This window comes from Polypterus senegalus, chromosome 3, assembly GCF_016835505.1.
Source record: "Polypterus senegalus isolate Bchr_013 chromosome 3, ASM1683550v1, whole genome shotgun sequence".
In the NCBI taxonomy this organism is placed as follows: domain Eukaryota; kingdom Metazoa; phylum Chordata; class Cladistia; order Polypteriformes; family Polypteridae; genus Polypterus; species Polypterus senegalus.
Window position 1 is genome coordinate 139,579,051 of NC_053156.1, and position 20,247 is coordinate 139,599,297.

Here is a 20,247-nt window from a genome sequence, read left to right on the forward strand (position 1 = left end):
CAAGATTATTTCACGATGATTTGAAAGAGAATGCCGATAAGCAGCTGATTGTAAAAAATGTAAGTAGGAGAAAATAACAGCTCCCTTCCTTTTATACCTTTTCTCCTTTCAAATGGCTTTGCTTTATTATGTTCTTAATGTATGAATTTTGTCATTATAAATCCTCCCCTAGAACTGCCAGTGTCATATTGCTGCAGCTAATTAGTTTTTAAGGCTGCTTTTGTCTGTGACTACAGTATACATAAAAGGGCCTTCATAATTCTCTAAAGTGAGTAAGCATTACTGAAAGAATAAGTATCTCTGGAACACAAAGAAAGCATAAAAGGCAGCCAGTGACCCCGTCTCCATCAACGTACATTTATACAACATTGATCTGCGCCCTTGTTTTATAGCAATGCTTTCCAGAATACAGTCATGCCTCACATTAGACAATTGCTTTATGTAAGGATTTTAAGAGGCAAGTGATGGTAGTTTGCTTATGACACATATCCTCGGGCTTCTCTAAGACTGCTCAGTGGTGAGGGCACCCTTTATAACCACTGCTTGTGAAACCATGTTAAATTGATTTGCTCTTTGCCACTGTCACAGATATGTTTTCCATGTTTTGACAGGTAGTTGTAATTCTATCAGCAGTATATTGACTTTGCTGCAAAATCTATAAGAGCTGGGCCTGACAGGTCTTCCTAAATCAGCTGATTTATTGCTTTTGCATGAGAAAAAGGCTGCGGTGGCCATATAGCGAATAATGTACCTTGGGGTAGATGGAAAATGAGTAATTTTTAGCTAGGCATTCGGTGGACTCTGTGCCGCTTATGCTGTGACCTTTGCTTGACAGTTTTGCTGATGTGCCTGCTGATGCTGGCATGTATAAATGAATCTCGATTTCCTTTATTAATTTATCCAGTCACTTTGAATTTGTTTCTTTCCAGAGTCCCCTTACCCTTTAGGCCTAGCTCAGTGAAACATGCTATTAGTATTTGCATGGCAGTATCTGAATATTCCTTTGCGCTGTCACGATGCAGTGGCTGCTTATTACTTATAATGCTTTTCCATTAATTTGAAATTGCATCTGATTCGTGCTCGCCTCAAAGTTTTAAGTGTGGATTATTTCATGATTCTTTGCTATTTCCTTTTTTAATCTGAAAATTGTATTCATTCAGCAAGTATCCGGATCTAATTATTCTTGGCATGGCCGTTACCACTTGAGGAAGGCTGCACCTCAGCTCATTTATCTGTAGTAAATGACTAAAGTCTGCAGAACTATACATGTGACTCCATAGCTGTGATTGATGAGTTAGTCACTGATTAAAAATAGTCTGGTTTGCACCCCAATGTAAGTAAGAATTTAACTGTGCTCTGTATATGTGACAATGACCCTGTAAACCTATAAAATGAGCCCGCTCTGAGCTGATCCTTGTTGTTTTTTTTTATTTTTTATTTTTTGCAGGTTATGTTCCTCAATTACGGGAAAAAATATTTCATGAATAGAGAGCACAAAGGTCTGGCTGAACTCAGTGTTTTTTTGTTTTTTTTTTACCTCCCATGTAGTTACTCTGTGGCTGTCAAATTTCATGCAAATTTTAGAAAAAATCATCACACAAACAACCATGTACACATGGAATTAATTACCAAGTAGTGTGATGTAGAGTAGAAGTTTGCAGTTTTTCAGATTTTTATTCCATGTTACTTTGGAGAATTTACACAAAGCAGTTTGGAAGTCTTGTTTTGCAAAATGGCCAGTTCCCGTCAAACTTCTAATGCTCCGAAAAAAAAGCTTGTTTGAGTAGCACAAATGTGTCTTCTTTATAGAATGAAACTATGCTGAGCATGCTGTGAAATTTTCACAGCTGGAGGCTGCTAAGAGCAATGTACAGGTGACTTCAGGAATCTTGGTCCAGGTACACTTCTTTGTTTCTGCAAGCTGAAAAGACAACTGGGTGATATGAATCCTTTCCTCATGTTACCTATAAATCAGTCCCAGGGTGGTTCCCCTCATACTCGCACATACAATATATTAATAACCATCAATTATTTGCATTTACTAAGTTTGCTTTGTTGACTTCCCTTTCTTCTTTTGGTTGACCTTGGGAAGAATGAAAATAGAGTTTTAGTCTTCACATGCTGTCCACAACTTCTTTCATTCACATTCTGTTTGGCCTTCCTCCCTTCATGTCTGTCAAACTTCACCTCTTAACTAGTCATTCTCTGCTTTTTACACCCAAGTGCCAAGCTGATATGTCCTTTTTCCCCTCACCACACAATTAATTACCTCAATGCTACCCTTTTGTTTCAAATCTGCACTTGTCTTTTCACAATGAGGAAGTCTGCATATCTTCTTCATCACACAGACATTTTTCTACATCCAAACCTGTTTCCACACCAAAACTCTGAACTGCTGTGAAACAGGAACTTCATACTGATGGCTGCTTTTACATGACACAGAGGGAGTCCCTGCCTCCTTCCGTGGAGACTTTTTAGTGACATTTAGAAATTTAGTGTGGTCTTCTTCAGTGGTTGATGATGAAAATAAAGATAGAGTAATGTCTTTTGCTAGACATATACCTGATATTGATCTTCTTTCTTTCTTATTTTTTCCAGCTTTCCATGGCTACCTTTAAGGTAGGAAATGATACTGGACTTGGGGGAGGGGGGAATAATCTAGACAAATTCCTTCAAGCCCATTCATTAAATTGGTTACTTTACTTTAACATGGCTTTCTCCTACCTTCACTTTAACTTAATCCTGATACTCTGTATGTTCAATTCATCATAATAACTATTCATAGTGGCTCTAAAATCCGTACTGACCCCTACTCTCTCTTCTGTTTATTTTTCCAGTTTCTTTGTGGTGGCAGTCTGTGCCACCACCACCTACTCAAAGCATCATGATGCTCCAACATTGATGGACTAAAAGCCAGAAATCTACATGACCATCATCATCAAGTCCTTCCATGAGAACCCTAAATACAAAGAGGACTGTTTCACTTATGTTAGGTAGATTGCCCAGAGGGGACTGGGCGGTCTCATGGTCTGGAATCCCTACAGATTTTATTTTTTTCTCCAGCCGTCTGGAGTTTTTTTTTGTTTGTTTTTCCTGTCTACCCTGGCCATCGGACTTTACTCATTCTATGTTAATTGATGTTGACTTGATTTTTATTTTTAACTGTGTCTTCTATTTTTCTATTCTCCATTTTGTAAAGCACTTTGAGCTACATTTTTTTTGTATGAAAATGTGCTATATAAATAAATGTTGTTGTTGGTTAAGTTCAGGTTTGACATGCACGTATGCACACACCCAGGGTACAGAGAACACTGCAGGGCCAATTTGTCCAGACCAGCAGCTGGAAACGGCTTGCAGCACCTGGTACAAATACTGTACAATTTCATACTATAAGGAGCAATATTTTTCTAGATACGCTGATCCACTTCATATATGATGGAAATTTGGAAAGAAAAAAAATTGATTAAGAAGACAAAAATGGGGGTTGTCAAACATTTTAATAATAAGTTAAATTTATTGTAGGGAATCTTTATACTTAATCTACAAATCTGGCACGCAGTGCCCCATTGCTTCTTAATGCAGAAACACCACTATCTGAAACATTGATGGGATAATCCCTCTGACCACCATAACCCTAAATTTAAATTAAGTGAGTTTAGAAAAAGATGATTTATTCCAGAACATCTTTAGGGAGACCAATTCCAGCAGTCCATGCATTACAGAGGGTACAAAGCACCATTCAGGCCGCAGTCATATGATCTTTAATCATAGGCTGTTGTTTATCCCACCTGTTACTTTCCTGAAGCTGTTATCCATAATACCTGTTATGGTAAATGTAGTCATGATGCAGACCTTAAATTACTTGATAACCAAAAAATAAGGTGTTTGTTTAGATCAAGAGATAAAACTAGACCCTCCACCAGGGGCACCTGTAATAGAAACTTCCTTCAAATTAAAACAAAAAATATATCACCAGTTCAGAAAGAAGTATGCAGTTTTAAATGCTGCTTATTAAACACTCACTCTCTTGCAAGTAAAGCTGTTTTGGTAAATGATATTAAGTACAAAATCTGATCTGTGTCTTCTCATTGAAACCTGGCTTAGTAAATCTGACACTGTTCCCCTAGCTGAGGTGTCACCAGATGGATACAGATTCCTTCATAAGTCTAGAGATTCTGTTCGAGGAGGAGGCCTTGGAATAATTTGTTGTAACAAAATGCAAATCACCTCTAAAAATTTAGGCGACAACACAAATTTGAGACAATCATATTGCATATTGAAACAGATTCCAACACAATTATACTGCTAGCCTACAGACCACCAGGGCCATATTCATTGTTCATGACTGAATTTAGCAACCTTTTATCTGATTTGGCTGTAAATTATGATCACGTAGTATTGATGTGGAAACTGACACTTTTAGCAAATGTTTTACTTATTTGTTAAATTCAGTAGGATTTTGTCTGATTGTCAAAGGCCCAACTCATAATCATAAGCACACATTAGATTTAATTATAACTTACAAATCTGAAATTCAAAATTTAAATATTACTCCATTAAATGAAGTTATTTCCGATCACTACTTAATTACATTTGATTTAGTCCTGCCCTTACCAACACACTCACAGATTAAAACAAAGACAGTGCAACATCTAGATTGTAATTCTGCTTTAAAATGTATAAATACTTTGAGTAAGTCAAATGTAATTGTGGGAAACCATTTAGATCAGTTAACATCAAACGTAAACGTGGAAAACAATTTAGATCAGATAACGTCACATTATAATGTGACCTTGAGAGATGCTCTAGACACAGTCGCTCCTTTTAAAACAGTGAAAAGTGATCAAAGCACCCTGGTTTAACACAAACACTCAAGCTCTTAAATTAGAGTGTCAAACTGGAGCACAAATGGGAAAAAAACACAGCTTGTCTTTTAAATTGCATGGACAGAAAGTGTTAAATATGTAAAAGCTCTCTTTAAAGCTCGCACAGAATACTATTCTATAATAATAGATAGCAATAATTTAAAACCTTGGGTACTGTTTAGAACAATGGCTAAATTAACAAATGGGAATTCAGATCTACAGTGCAAAATACCAACAGATATTAGCAGTACATACTTTATGAACTTTAATGAGAAAATTTAAAATATAAGGTCCCAGATCTCAGCATCACAGTGCAAACCACATACTAGCTTGGCAGACCAAATCTCACATTGCATTCAACACTTTAGAAATTTTAATCCTGTAACTTAGCAGGAAGTCTTCACTTCAATTTGTAAAATGAAACCCACTACTTGTTCCCTAGATCCAGTACCAACAAAACTAGTAAATAGTGCAATGAAAATTCTTGCAGCGCCTATTCTTAACATTATTAATAGTTCATTATTGCATGGCACAGTACCTGATGCACTAAAAGTATCAGTCATTAAACCATTACTTAAAAAGTCAGACCTAGACCCACAAATTCTTATTAACTATAGACCCATTTCAAATTTACCCCTTATCTCTAAAATACTAGAAAAAGTAGTTTCCAATCAGCTTCAGTCACACCCTACGCATCACAATTTATTTCAGACATTCCAGTCTGCTTTTCACACTGGTCATAGTACAGAAACTGCACTAACACAGGTTGTAAATGACATTCTGATATCCTCTGATGAAGGAAACTCCACTGTAATTATGTTGTTAGACTTAAGTGCAGCATTTGACACCACTGACCATTCTATTTTACTAAACAGGCTGGAAAATGATATTAGGTTCACAGGCACTGTGCTTGATGGTTTAAGATTCTTTTTTTTATCAAATTAATTCCAATACGTACAAAAATGTGCTGATAGTACTCCATCATTATACACAGAAGTGAGATATGGTGTCCTGCAGGGCTCAGTACTGGGACCTTTACTGTTTTCACTTTACATGCTTCCACTGAGATCTATCATTAGAAAACATAATGTTAATTTTCACTCGTATGCAGATGACATCCAGTTATACCTTTCTTTTAGATCAAATTAAGTTTATCCGATGTTGTCTTTAATTAGTTGTGTTAATGAATTAAAGGAGTGGATGGTTGAGAACTACTTGTCTTTAAACACTAATAAATCACAGATGTTAATTATTGGAAGGAATGACACTGATCGCAACAATATTTAGTCAACATTAAAGTCAGTTGGAATCACCATTAATTTTATTGAATCATTTTGCAATCTAGTAGTTATCTTTGACTCTAGCATGTCATTTAAAGCGCACATTACAAAGTTGTCAAAATCATTTCTTCCATCTTAAAAATGTTGGGAAATTAAGACGCTTTCTAAATAAACAGGATTCTGAGAGATTAATTCATGCATTTATTTCTAGCAGGATTGACTACTGCAATGCTGTGTTCACTGAATGTTCAAACTGTTCTTTATACAGCTTCCAGTTAATTCAAAATGCTTCTGCAAGAATAATTACAAGAGCAAGAGAATATGAAAACTTAACTCCAGTTCTTAAACCCTTACACTGGCTCCTCGTAAAGGTTAGGGCAGATTTCAAAATCCTCCTTTTCACATATAAAGCCATAAATGGCCAAGGTCCAGCTAACATCTAAATTTATCATGACTTGCAAACCAGAGCGCACATTAAGATCTCAAGATGCCAGTCTGCTTATGATTCCAAGGATTAATAAAATAACAGTAGTAGGTCGACCTTTTAGTTACAGGGCCCATAAACTGTGGAATGGTCTGCCTGCTATTATAAGAGATGCCCCTTCAGTCTCAGCTTTCCAATCCTTGCTAATGATTCACTACTTCAGTTTAGCGTACCCTGACTAGAGCTGCTGATTAACTGTACAGACTGCATTTTTGTTGTTGGTCATTAGCACTAAAACGTAAGTAATATGATAGTTCTAATTTGTTACTAACTCTTGCCTATTCTGTTTCTCTTCTAAGTACTCAGGACTCTAAACAAATCCAAATCATATTATGTGATATCATCTACTGTTAAATTCTGCTCTGTACTTGTAATATTTTTATTTTACAATTATATTTTATTGAGGATTACTTGTGTTTTGTTCTGTGTATTGTACCCCCTTCTTTCTGAAACCCACTGCATGCCCAACCTACCTGGAAAGGGGTCTCTCTTTGAACTGCCTTTCACAAGGTTTCTTCCATTTTTTTCCCTACAAGGGTTTTTTGGGAGTTTTTTTTTGTCTTCTTAGAGTCAAGGCTGGGGGGCTGTCAAGAGGCAGGGCCTGATAAAGCCTATTGAGGCACTTCTTGTGTGATTTTGGGCTATACGAAATACATAGTATTGTATAATCATTCAACTTTATTTCACTCTCCAAGTTGACAATTATAGTTTTCATTTCAAATCATTTCATGTTGTGTGCAGTGTCATTAAAATAAATGATTTACTAAATACATAAACAATTTCGCATACTACAAGAAGCACTATTTTCCATACATAAGTAATTTCATTAAAATAAGTAACAAAATATCTATCCATCTATCTATCAATTATCCAACCCGCTATATCCGAAGTACAGGGTCACGGGGGGTCTGCTGGAGCCAGTCCCAGCCAACACAGGGTGCAAGACAGGAAACACACCCCGGGGAGGGCGCCAGCCCACAGCAGATATCTATATATCTATACGCTGTATTTTGTGACACAAGGTAACACTTTAGTTTAGGTACTTCAAAAATGCATCCATTACTCATTTACTCTTATGTAAGAAGACTTTAACAAACTATTCTTTGGGTCTTCATAATTCTTACAAAGCATCAGTAAAAATTTTATTAATCTCTGCAATGTGACCTACTAAAAAATTTGCTTTGGGGTGGTCTGAGGAGGCTTAACTGAGACACATTTCTCTTGATATTATATATTTAGTGTAAGACATGTGAATCCATCATATTAATAGGTCATTTTACCATCATATCAATATGCCACACAGCACAGAGATGATTAACCTATCTTCTGATGTTTTTAAGTGTTATGAAGACCCAAAGTGCCATTGTTAAGGTCTTGTTGAATCAGAGTAAATGAGTAGTGGATTCATTTTTGCAGTACCTAAGTGTTCAGATATCATTTTGTTATATTTTTTGTTACTGTATTAGCACATTTCATAATAGAGTACATTAAATTATTTGCAAATGTATTTAATTTTGTCCAAGTGATCCATCCAAATAGAATATTCCCACCATTTTCACAAGCACTATCACCATATTACTAAGAAGCTCAGGCATCTCATCTTCCTTTCAAGGTGACATGAAAACTATTTTAGTGGACTAGTCTTACTTGAATACCTGTGACAGTACACTGAATGCAACTTATTTAACTTTATAAGTGGATGGATGGATGGATAGATAGGGGGAAATGTGGCTTTTTATAAAAGCTCTTAGAATATGTATCTTGCATGGTTTACTATTAGATGTATTTAATTTATATTTTTTGACTACAGTTATCCCTCGCTATATCGTGCTTCGACTTTCGAGGCTTCACTCCATCGCGGATTTTAAATGTAAGCATATCTAAATATATATCACGGATTTTTTGCTGGTTCGCGGATTTCTGTGGACAATGGGTCTTTTAATTTATGGTACATGCTTCCACAATTTGTTTGCCCATTTGATTTCATACAAGCGACACTATTGGCGGATGGCTAAGAAGCTACTCAATCAGAGCATGTATTACGTAATAAATAAAACTCCTCAATGATATACGATATGCTTCCCGCTCGGTGCTTCGCACACTTAAAAGCTCTAACAGCACGTAATGATTTTTGATTGTTTGCTTTTCTGTGTCTCTCTCACTCTCTCTGACATTCTCTGCTCCTGACGTTGGGGGTGGGAGCAGAGGGGCTGTTTGCCTAGAGGATACGGACGCTCCTCTAAAAATGCTGAAAGACTACCTTCACATTGCTCCCTTCCTTGTGGCCGCTTTATCGCGGTGCTTCGCATACTTAAAAGCCCAACAGCACGTATTGATTTTTGATTGTTTGCTTCTCTCTCTCTCTCTCTCTGACATTCTCTGCTCCTGACGCGCACTCCTTTGAAGTGGAAGATATGTTAGCATTCTTTGAATTGTGAGAATGAACTGTCATCTTTGTCTTGTCATGGAGCACAGTTTAAACTTTTGACTAAAGGGTGTTATTTCATGTCTAGAGGGCTCTAATGTTAAATAACGTATTTAGAAGGTCGTAAACGGGTTTTCTATGCTCTAACTGCGAAAATATTAGATTTATAAATAAAGAATCCTACTTCATGGAAATTCATTTATCGCGGTAGAGTCTGGAACAGATTAACCGCAATAAACGAGGGTTTACTGTATAACTGTGCAGAGAATATTTATAAACAGTGTGGGAGAGTTTATAAGGACTTAAAATATATAAAAATAACCATACAAACATATGGTTTCTGCTTCCTATTGTGGGGGGTTCTGGAACGCAACCCCCGCGATCGAGGAGGGATTACTGTACATAGATTAATATTTTTTTCTTCGCAATCTATTTAAAGTGACACAAATTGAAAACTCCACGTGTCCAGGATTTCCAAGTCTGTAATACATACAGATTTACCACATGGCTAAATGTTACAAGGAGAAACCTCTGTTTTTCTTATGCAATTAACCCATCAATTCCTTAAAGTACTCTTTTCATTATATTATAGTAAGGAACTGAAGCCCATCATCGATCCCCACCTAGAAGTGGGAAAGGATGAAGAGGAAGAAGGAGGAACTGAAGCATATCGTGACAGCAATGGGCCCAACTCAGGAACTGACCCTGGTTGCTTATCTATCAAATGTTGCACTGACACATACGCGTTAACTTACTCATACTTAGCCAATATATAAACTGGAGAAACCCCACATGAATGCAAGGAGAAGCTACAATGTTCAAAGGACTAAAAGGTGAACCAGAAGTGGCAAGCATTGCACTACTTTCAGTTTCTCATTTTTAAGAAATGGTTTGAATTAAACTTAGCACTTGGTCGGTGGGAGTGGTCACTCTTTCATCACCACCATATCAATCTCAAGTGTCAGGGCACTTGAAAGCCTAAACCAGTTTTACTATAAATCTTGTCTTTGTGAGAGCTTTACTGCACTTTGGTAAGAGTGTGTTAAATGAGGATCACAATATATTAAAATATCTGAAGCAGAAACTAACATAAGGTCAATAAATGTGTTATAATAATGTTATTATATGAATGAAACAGACTAAGCTGTTTTCCCTCTGACTATTTTGACATTTATCTTGGTTCTTCGATGAATAACTGCTCCTCATGCAGGGGAGAAATCGCTGGAATGACAGAAATTTAAGAAAATGCTACCAAGAATGTAGACTGAAAGAAACAATAGTGTTGTTTTTTAATACGAGATACCCTAGATGCATGCAGCATCTGGATGTTACAGAGACTGCCTCAGAATGTAAATAAACAGCAACAAGTTTAACACAGTTACAAAATTATTTGTGTAAGCTCTGTCCCAGAACAATCCCTATGTGACGCGTAATTAAGATGCAACACAAAATACAAGCTAATTTTTTGTAATTATTCCATTTTATGTATCTATAGCAGAATGCCAAAGAAGACCTGAGGCACTACTGTGGCAAGCTGCATTCCCGCTACACCATTTTTCCCGCAAAGAAGAATTAATAAGTGTTTTTTGTATAAAGAATTTTTTTTTAGCCATTTTCTTTAATGTATGCACAATTACAGTAATGTCTGCCAAAAATCCTTTCCTACTTACAGTATAAACAAGTGGTGCCACCAGCCTCTTTAATTTTTGTAAAATAAATGTTTAGATGTTAGTACATTTTAATTAGATTTTTTTCACTTAGAACATACAACATATAAATTAAAAAAAAAAGTTTAGTTTCAGGTTTTAATATTTATTAAAGGGTTTAAATATAAAATGCCCATTGTAATGGACAGCAGGCATGGGGCTGCATCTCTGTCGGGATGGGTCCCAGTCCCTTACCTGGGCAGGGGGCCATGGTAATGAGTGTGCCAGAGAGAAAAGGTAGGATGTTCCTTACCTTAACTAGGAGCTTAGCAGGAGATGCCAATGTGAATACGCTGGTATCCCAGCAGGGATAAAGAGTACAAGGAAGACGATACATCAGAGTACATTCTCTCCCAATATAATAGATAGCAGCATGGCATATTGTTAACTGTAGTTCCATGGGACTGCCCTATTGGGTTCTGTGGGTGCCACCAGAGCTGCCAAGGATTGTGATCCCTACTTTCGGGGACTTCAGTTTGACTCTGAAGTGATTCCTAAGGGTGATGCCCACACACTGGAAGGTCTCTCCGGTTCTGCATAAAGTGAGCAGCTCTGTCTCATTCAGGTGAGTTGGAGTCAGGAGTGGAGGATGGACAAGCTCAACTGGGAGGAGTGGAGGAAGAGAGAAAGAGAACAGAGAATTGTGTTTGTCTAACTGAGAGAAGATGCCTTGTAAAGGTATCCTGTTGTAATAAACCTTTTATTTAGACCTGGGACTTGTGTCTGTGCAGTGGTGTCTGAGGTTTAGGGTGCTGCAATGCCCCCTAGCGGTCACACTACACATGCAGTCAGTCTGTATCCAACCCGCTATATCCTAACACAGGGTCACAAGGGTTTGCAAGAGCCAATCCCAGCCAACACAGGACGCAAGGCAGGAACAAATCCCGGGCAGGGTGCCAGCCCACTGCAGGACACACACATACACACACACACCACACACTACATCAAGCACACACTAGGGACAATTTAGAATCTCCAATGCACCTAACCTGCATGTCTTTGGACTGTGGGAGGAAACCGGAGCACCTGAAGGAAACCCACGCAGACCCAGGAGAACATGCAAACTCCACGCAGGGAGGACCCGGGAAGCAAACCCAGGTCTCTTTACTGCGAGGCAGCAGCGCTACCATTGTGCCACCGTGCCACCCCACGACACATCCATACATTCTTTTTTCAACCGTATGTTCTTTATGTTAAAGTAGGTCTATTGGTCACTACTGGAGGGCATGTATCTGTCAAAGGTTACAGAATGCATTTGCACAAAATGTAAGTTTAAACTTTTAAAACCAAAGAGCATCAACACAAATTACATTGGTCTCATTATTTCCATAGTTCTTGACTTGCATTCGATGCTGTAGGATGCAGTTCCCAACAACACTGCAATGTACTAAGCAGGTTCATAAAATTGATTGATGGATGGATCATTGCTATTCATAAACTTTAGCTCAGCATTTAAAATCAGAATTCTGTCAACTGATAAACAGAATGTATGTAGTCCTCGGCAATAATGCCTAACTGAACTGGTAGTAATATTTTCTCATCAATGAACAATGAAATCCTCCAGTGCTATGCACTTTCCTTTCTCTTTAGTTAGGATTGTGTGGCTCAACACAGCCTGAAATCAATCTTGGAATGCATTGAAAACATTAACTTCATACGCTAATCAGCCAACAGTAAAAGGATGAACAACTGGGTAATATGATGCCATGACAACAAGCTTACTATTAACACAGGAATAAAACAAAGAAGTGTTTGTGAGATTTAAAAAACAGATTTCCTTCACTATCTTCAAATCAGGAACTTTGTTAAACAGAACCTTCTAGATTTTCCTCATCTTGCACCCTCATCCATGCTGGAAAAAATATTGCTCAATCTCAAGGAATTAGACTCCATCTCTACAATATATAAAATCATTTTACAATCCCTTCCTTTCAAAGATCCAAGAGGACACTGGGAAAAAGATCTCTCAATTAATATATCAGAAAAGGAGTGGAAAGTAGCAATGAAGAGAATTCACTCAACTCAAAATTATATATCGAGCACATCTGTCTCGACTAAAACTCTCAAAATGTTTCCAGGGCAGGATCCAACCTGCGAACGTTGCAACCAAGCCTCAGCCTCACTGGGTCACATATTCTGGTCCTGCACCAAATTAACATTATTCTGGACAAAATTTTTAATTACCTTTCAGACAGCCTTGGACTCACAATCCCTCCTAACCCATTAACAGCTGTGTTTGGGGTTCTTCCAGAGGGTCTTAAAGTGGAGAAAGACAAACAAATTGTGATTGCATTCTCCTCTTTTAAGTCAGTGGGAAACCGATGTGTTATATTATTTGAAATTGGAAAAAATCAAATACTCAGTTAGAGGATCTGTGCAGACTTTTTTCAAAACATGGCAGGATCTAATCAGTAATATTTTAAAATAAGTTCATAAAGCACAGAGAATTTATTAATTTAGGTATGTTTACAAGCCTTAAATTTTACGCCGTTTGGCTTGCTCTCTCTCAGGGTGGGGATCAATCTGTTCTTAACATAATTCTTTTTTTTGTAAAAACTTGATTACTATGTATGGATTGTAATAAAATTAATAAAAAAAAAAAAAAAAAAAAACAGAGAGACGTGGTCATACAAAAATGTCCACAATAAAGATAGAACTTTGAGGCTCCTGGACACGCTCTTCACTAGAAATCTAACCTGGTTCAACCATAAAACTGTAACTGCATATAATCAACAAGGCATAGAAGTGCCTATATTACCTCAGGTTTCTAGGACAGTGCCTCATGCCTTCTAAGTATTTTCCTTAAAATGTAAGCCTCGTGAATGATATTTAAAACATATTAAAACAGTGGTGACGAGAATATGCCATTTAGCTCAACAAGCTTATCCATCCTAAAATAACATCAAGTCAAGATTTAAAGGTCCCTAAAGGCCTACTCTCCACCAGGCTTCTTGGTAATTTATTGCTTGTGTCTATGGTTCTTTGCATGAAGAAAAACTTTATACATTTGTGCGAAATCTATCCTTAACAAGATGCCAACCTTGTTCCGATGTTCCTGTTGCAGATTTGTTCTCAAAGTAGCACCTCAGATACACTCCACTAATTCCCTTAATAGTTTTAAACACTCTGATAATGCAGTGGCATAGCTAGAGTTTGTGCCGCTCGGGGCGGATGGTCTTTCAGTTTGCCACCCTCCAACACATCTAAATATGTTACCCTATTTAAAAAGAAAATTAAAATGACGTATAGAGAAAAATGAAGATATATTTTGCATAGATTTATTCATATATAGAGAAACAGCAATAATGTATCACATGTAATTATTTATAAGCATCAACTGGAGAGAATATAGTATATACGCACTGATAAGCTGTGTTCTGATTATTAGTTTAATATACTATAATTAGCCAGTTTCTGTAGTCAAGGATCAGACCGCCAAGGTCCCCGCTTTCGGCCAACTCCCAACTCACACTGCACCTGACCTCCTTGGCCCCTTCCATAGGTGGTGAGCCCATGAGAAGGAGGACCCACGTTACCTCTTCGGGCTGTGCCCGGCCGAGCCCCATGGGTGCAAGCCCGGCCACCAAGCTCACCATCGAGCCCCACCTCCAGGCCTGGCTCCAGAGGGGGCCCCGGTGACCCACGTCCGGGCAAGGGAAAACGTTGCCCAGAGTTTTTGCTCATCATTGGAGGTTTGTTGAACCGCTCTTTGTCTCATCCCTCACCTAGGACCAGTTTGCCTTGGGTGACCCTACCAGGGGCATAAAGCCCCGGACAACATAGCTCCTCGGATCATTGGGACACGCAAACCCCTCCACCACGATAAGACGGTAGGAGGGGCTGCTACTACTCCTCCGCATCAAGAGGAGTCAGATGAGGTGGCTCGGGCATCTGATTAGGATGCCTCCTGGACACCTCCCTGGTGAGGTGTTCTGGGCACGTCCAGCTGGGAGGAGGCCCCGGGGAAGACCCAGGACACGCTGGAGGGACTATGTCTCCCGGCTGGCCTGGGAATGCCTAGGATTCTCCCTGAAGAGCTGGAAGAAGTGGCCGGGGAGAGGGAAGTCTGGGCCTCTCTGCTTAAGCTGCTGCCCCCGCGACCCGACCCTGGATAAGCGGAAGAGGATGGATGGATGGATGGATGGATATACTGTAATTACGCTACGAAAACCAGAACCACTGTAGTGTACAAGTGGTAGGTGGGGATGTTTTCTGCAAAGAGCAAAAACGCATTCAGATTGATAAAGAAACAAAATTATAAATTGTAAATTAGTTGTTTATCTTACTAGAAATTATTATCCGTGTAATGTTTATTTTTGTTATTGCCTAATAAATTTCAACTGCTATGTCTGATGCCGCCACAGAAGGACAGTCTGAAAATTATTTTTGAAGCATTTTTGGATACAAATCAGAGAATTTAACTTTTTTCATTCATGAGTGATTTTTTCTGAACCCTGCTGCTTACACACTAATTGTACTGAGCCTTTTGGCAAATAATGCCCTGCCACCGAAAATGTGCCACCTGGGGCACATCACCCCCTCTGCCCACCTCCCGCCACGGCACTGTAATAATGTCAGTGCTTAATCTCCATTTGCCTAAACTAAAAAAGTTCAGCTCTTTAAATCTCTTCTTATAGCTCAACCCTTTTAGCCCTGGAATTAGACAAGTCACTCTTCTCTGGATTTTTTCTAGCACTGTTATGTCTTTTTTGTAATATGGAGAACAAACTGTACACCGTGATCCTGGTGTGGCCTTGCTAGTGTATTATTTTCTGCAATTTAAGCATAACCTGCCTCATTTTGTACTTCACACATCATACTATAACCTGTTCTTAATCACTTTTGTATGCTGTCTTAATGTAGAAAGTGATGAGTCCACTATATTTTCAAGATCCTCCTCATAAGGGGTTCATTCAAGTTTCAGACCTCCCATTGTGTATTCAGATCTAAAATTTTCTGTGTGTAATACCTTACATTTACAGTACATACAATAAATTTAATCAGATCTGCAAATCTACCCAAGCATCAATCAATCAATCAATCAACATTTATTTATATAGCACATATTCATACAAAAAAATGTAGCTCAAAGTGCTTTACAAAATGAAGAATAGAAAAATAGAAGATACAATAAAAAATAAACATAAGTCAACATTAATTAACATAGAATAAGTAAGGTCCGATGGCCAGGGTGGACAGAAAAACAAAAAACTCCAAAGGCTGGAGAAAAAAATAAAATCTGTAGGGGTTCCAGACCAAGAGACCACCCAGTCCCCTCTGGGCAATCTTCCTAACAAAAATCAAACAGTCCTCTTTGTATTTAGGGTTTTCATGGAAGGACTTGATGATGATGGTCACGTAGACTTCTGGCTTTCAGTCCATCAATGTTGGTGCATCATGATGCTACATCATGAATGCTGTCCAAGTCCCACTGTCACAGTGTAGCTGAGTTATTCCTTGTACCTAGTTTTGTATCATGTGCAACACTGGCGGTTTGTAATGCAGGGTGCTGGGACACCACACCCCTCCAAATATTTTAAAAACTCACATATTTGCCTGGTGTCAGCACATGTTAACATCCATTAAAAATTGGTCCTGACTTGTATTTGTTTAATTTCTGTGTGAATACCTGCATTTCCAGAGTGAAGGATACTCGCAAAATGAGAGTGTATGTAAGTCCTTGATCTTTTGGCAAGAAGGTGATCTGAGGATGCCCTTTAATTGGTTGCTTTCAGATTTTTCCAGGGACACAGGACTGTGCACCCCAGAAACTCCCACATTTATTGGAAGTGAATTAGCATTGTTTTAGTTTTTTTTTATTCTAATGTGATTAGACAATCGTCAACACGCTATTTCTTGTTCATATCCATGGTTCACAGTTCACACAGGCCATTAACATAACTACAGATGAGCAATGGTAATTTTAGGATGATGGCAAGTTCAGGTGGAAATTCAGAAATCAAAGAAAATTCGGTTATTTCTTTAATGAAACACCCCTTCACAAATCGTTCACTTTAAGAAAAAAAGAAAATAAAGGAGATTTGCCTGACTGACCTGACTTAAGAATTCAGCAGCAGGCAAGAGAGCAAGGATGAGCTTACTCATGGACCTTTTCCACTCTTGTTATGACAAACAGAGTTGGCTAACTGGATATGGTATAAGTAATGCCTTGCTTTCCCTGTTTGTTGTTTCAAAGTGTTGGTACTGAAGCGTTGTGGACAACGGGAGTACCAAACCAAAAACATCTTTCTGAAAAATGCAAGCAGCATTAAAGTAGCTGCAGTCATCTTTGATCAGTGCATGTCAACCAGTGTGCCTTAGCACAGTGGTGCATCATGAGAGCTACACAGATGTGCAGTGGAAATAATAGTGTAGCATAAAATAGCTGCATAAAAGCAGTTCCATGACTGCTATGTTGAAAACATGTCTCCAGGCTGCTAGATTCCAAGTGCCTGGGTGTGTGGTCGCCAGTGAATCTCTCAGGACTAGTGGTAAGTTGCTGCTGAAGCAGAGAGGGACAGACAAAAGGTTGAAGTAGCTGGGAGATGCCAGCAAGGGGTCATTAAGTGACTTGTCTGTGAACACTGATCGCGGAGCTCCTTTTTAATTCTCACCCCTTTGGGCAGTTGAGCATGTGTATGAGATATACTGTGTTTGGGGTTAGTAAAATAGTGGTGTGCCTTGGGATGTTTTTATTTACAAAAACTGTGCCACCAAAGGTTGGGAACATACTGATCTAGACAGTAGTATGAGGCTAATTGTTTTGGCAGGCTTAGTGAAATGACTCAATTTAATCAGAAAGTGAGAAAGTTTCAGGCCTGAAGGAAAGGAGGGCCACATTTCTGTTCAAGGAATTATAGGTATCCTGATCATAAAGGCAGAATAAGATTTATGTCATACTTGTCGTGTGGGTGTAGTAAAAGACAGGGTTGGGGGTGAGGGGTTATATTTTAAGATGTGGGGGTCTGTGGATTTTACAATTTGTATTTGTGCCCAAGTGAGGTAAGCCTGTCAAACTTGTATAGGGCTCAGCAGACTCCCAGTAAATGTAGAATAAAATTAGGGTGGGAATGACTCTGTGTGTGTGGTAAACGATAAACTGAGATGCAAGACTTGAGAAAAATCAGAGGACTGGTGATTGTATGATGCGGATTTAAGGAATACAGTGGAAATGGCCAAGGACTGGGTACTCTATTAGCAGAGGCAGAATAAGATTTGGATTGGACTTATGCTATTGATGTGTTATAGGACAGATAGAAGTCCATGTTATTGGAAGATTACGGAAGTGAAGGTGTTGACATTATGGTGTGGATTTTGGCATAATGGGGAACTGGGCAAGTTGGCAGAGGACTGGGCAATTTAGAGACAAGTGTAGTATAAAATTTGTGTGGCAGTTGTATCTGTTCCTTTACACATCTATAGGGCAAGTTATTGGAAGAATAAGGGGATTAAAGTTTTGAAGCACTGTAGATATGGGAAAGCTGGCATCAGATTGGGTAGCATGGTGGAAAGGGTATAATATATTTTAGCCTGGATTTGTCCTATGGGTCTGGCACTGGACAGACCAAGATGTGCATTAACACTGTGATGAGGTCCATGAGAGCATGTGCAATGACCAGATAGATAGCTATGAAAGGCACTATAGAATAGATAGATGAGAAATGCACAGTATAATAGATAAGTGCTGCTTTAGTTTGCCCCCACCCCAAAACTGCACCTCATCCCAAATTTTTTTCACCAGCAGTCACTGATGTGCAAAGTTAACAAATGTATTTATTACATTATCATCCAGTTTTATGTATAGTGTGCATATTAAAAAGAACAGCAGCCCTAGGACTCTTCCCTGAGGGACATTATTTTTAACATTACCGAGTTCTGAAAACTTCTCCTCACCATAGACCTTTGCTTCCTTTGTGTGTGTGCCTGTTTTGTGCCCTTGAATTCACAATGCCTTTAGTTTGATCACTAACCTTTCCTTTGGTACCTATCCTTATTTAATACACCTATTATCTTTGCACACACTGTAATTGAAGCATATATATATATACACTTTGTCCCCTACTCGCTTCGCTGTATTATTTGGCAGGTAATATGTAATATACATATATACATATATATATATATACATATATATACATATTGTGGTAGATAGGGGGCGCTCTCGCTCCCTTGAACCCCTGTCCACGACTCCAGACACAAGGTAAAAGTCCTCAATTCGACTTTATTCTTCAGCCACAGTGTACAAACCACCCTCTCCTCCACAATACTCATAGAAATCACTAATAATCACAATAATACAATCCTCCAGCTCCCAGACGCGTTGCCACCCTTCCACCCAGCTCAGCTCGCCGTCTGGGAGCTCCCCCAGTCCTTTTATATCTCCTGACCCGGAAGTGTTCCCTATCCCCAGTCCATGTGATTCTCAATCACTTCTGGGTCAGGTAAAAGCTCTTCTCTTCAACCTGGAAGCCCGTCGCTCTTCCTATGACGAACTTCCGGGTCATAGGGCACGAAGAAGTCCTCGGTTCTCCCTGCAGCTCCCTCTTGTGGCCCCCATGGCATCCAGCAGAGCTGTGCATAAAAACCACATTGTCCATGATGCCCTGCTGGTCTTCTGGGGACCTCCATGCTGCAAGAAGGGCTCTACCTGGCGGCTTGGGGGTATTGGCCGGGATAAACGGCCGCCATCCTCCACAATATATATATATATATATATATATATATATATATATATATATATATATATATACACTAGGGGGTTCGCCTCTTGCTCGCTTTTCTAGCCAACCCCCATGGCTAATGCTACGCACCAGCCACTTCACGTTTCTGCCGCTCACTTTGTGAAGATGGGGGCTGAACGCACCCCAAGGAGACCTCTTAAACGGTGATACGATGGAAAACAAATACAGTTTTGTTTTTAACCTCCTCTTTGCTCGATCAGCTGCTGTCTTGCTGCTGCTACCGTGCCACGTGATCGGCATCTCGTGAGGCGCTTCAAACATTTAAAAGCCTGTACAGCAGATGTCCTACTCTTTGTCTTTTATTTCCAGCCCTGGGTGTCTTTAAATCTCTTGGCACAAAGTCTCGTCTCGCAGGACGTGAGTTCTTAGATAGATAGATAGATATCTTGATATTTTTTAGTTTATAATTTAAAAACAGAATAAGAATCTGAAAATCTAACAACATCAAATTAAAGTTAGATAAATTCTGAAAAGAATGATACCAAACATATACATGTAAGTTTTAAAATAAGCCTGATTTAAGGTGTGACAAAAAACACAACATAAAAACGTCACATAAAATTGTTGTACTTTTAGGCTTAGGATTTTATATATACCTGTATATAGAGTAGATATATTTCTAGCAGATGCTCTGATTGTGCTACTATTTCATGCCATTAGCTGTTTAATTTGACTGTTTACTCACTTAATCCAATTTAGGGCTGGTGTGCTAGGGGCTGTTACAATAGTACTAGGTATAGGGCAGG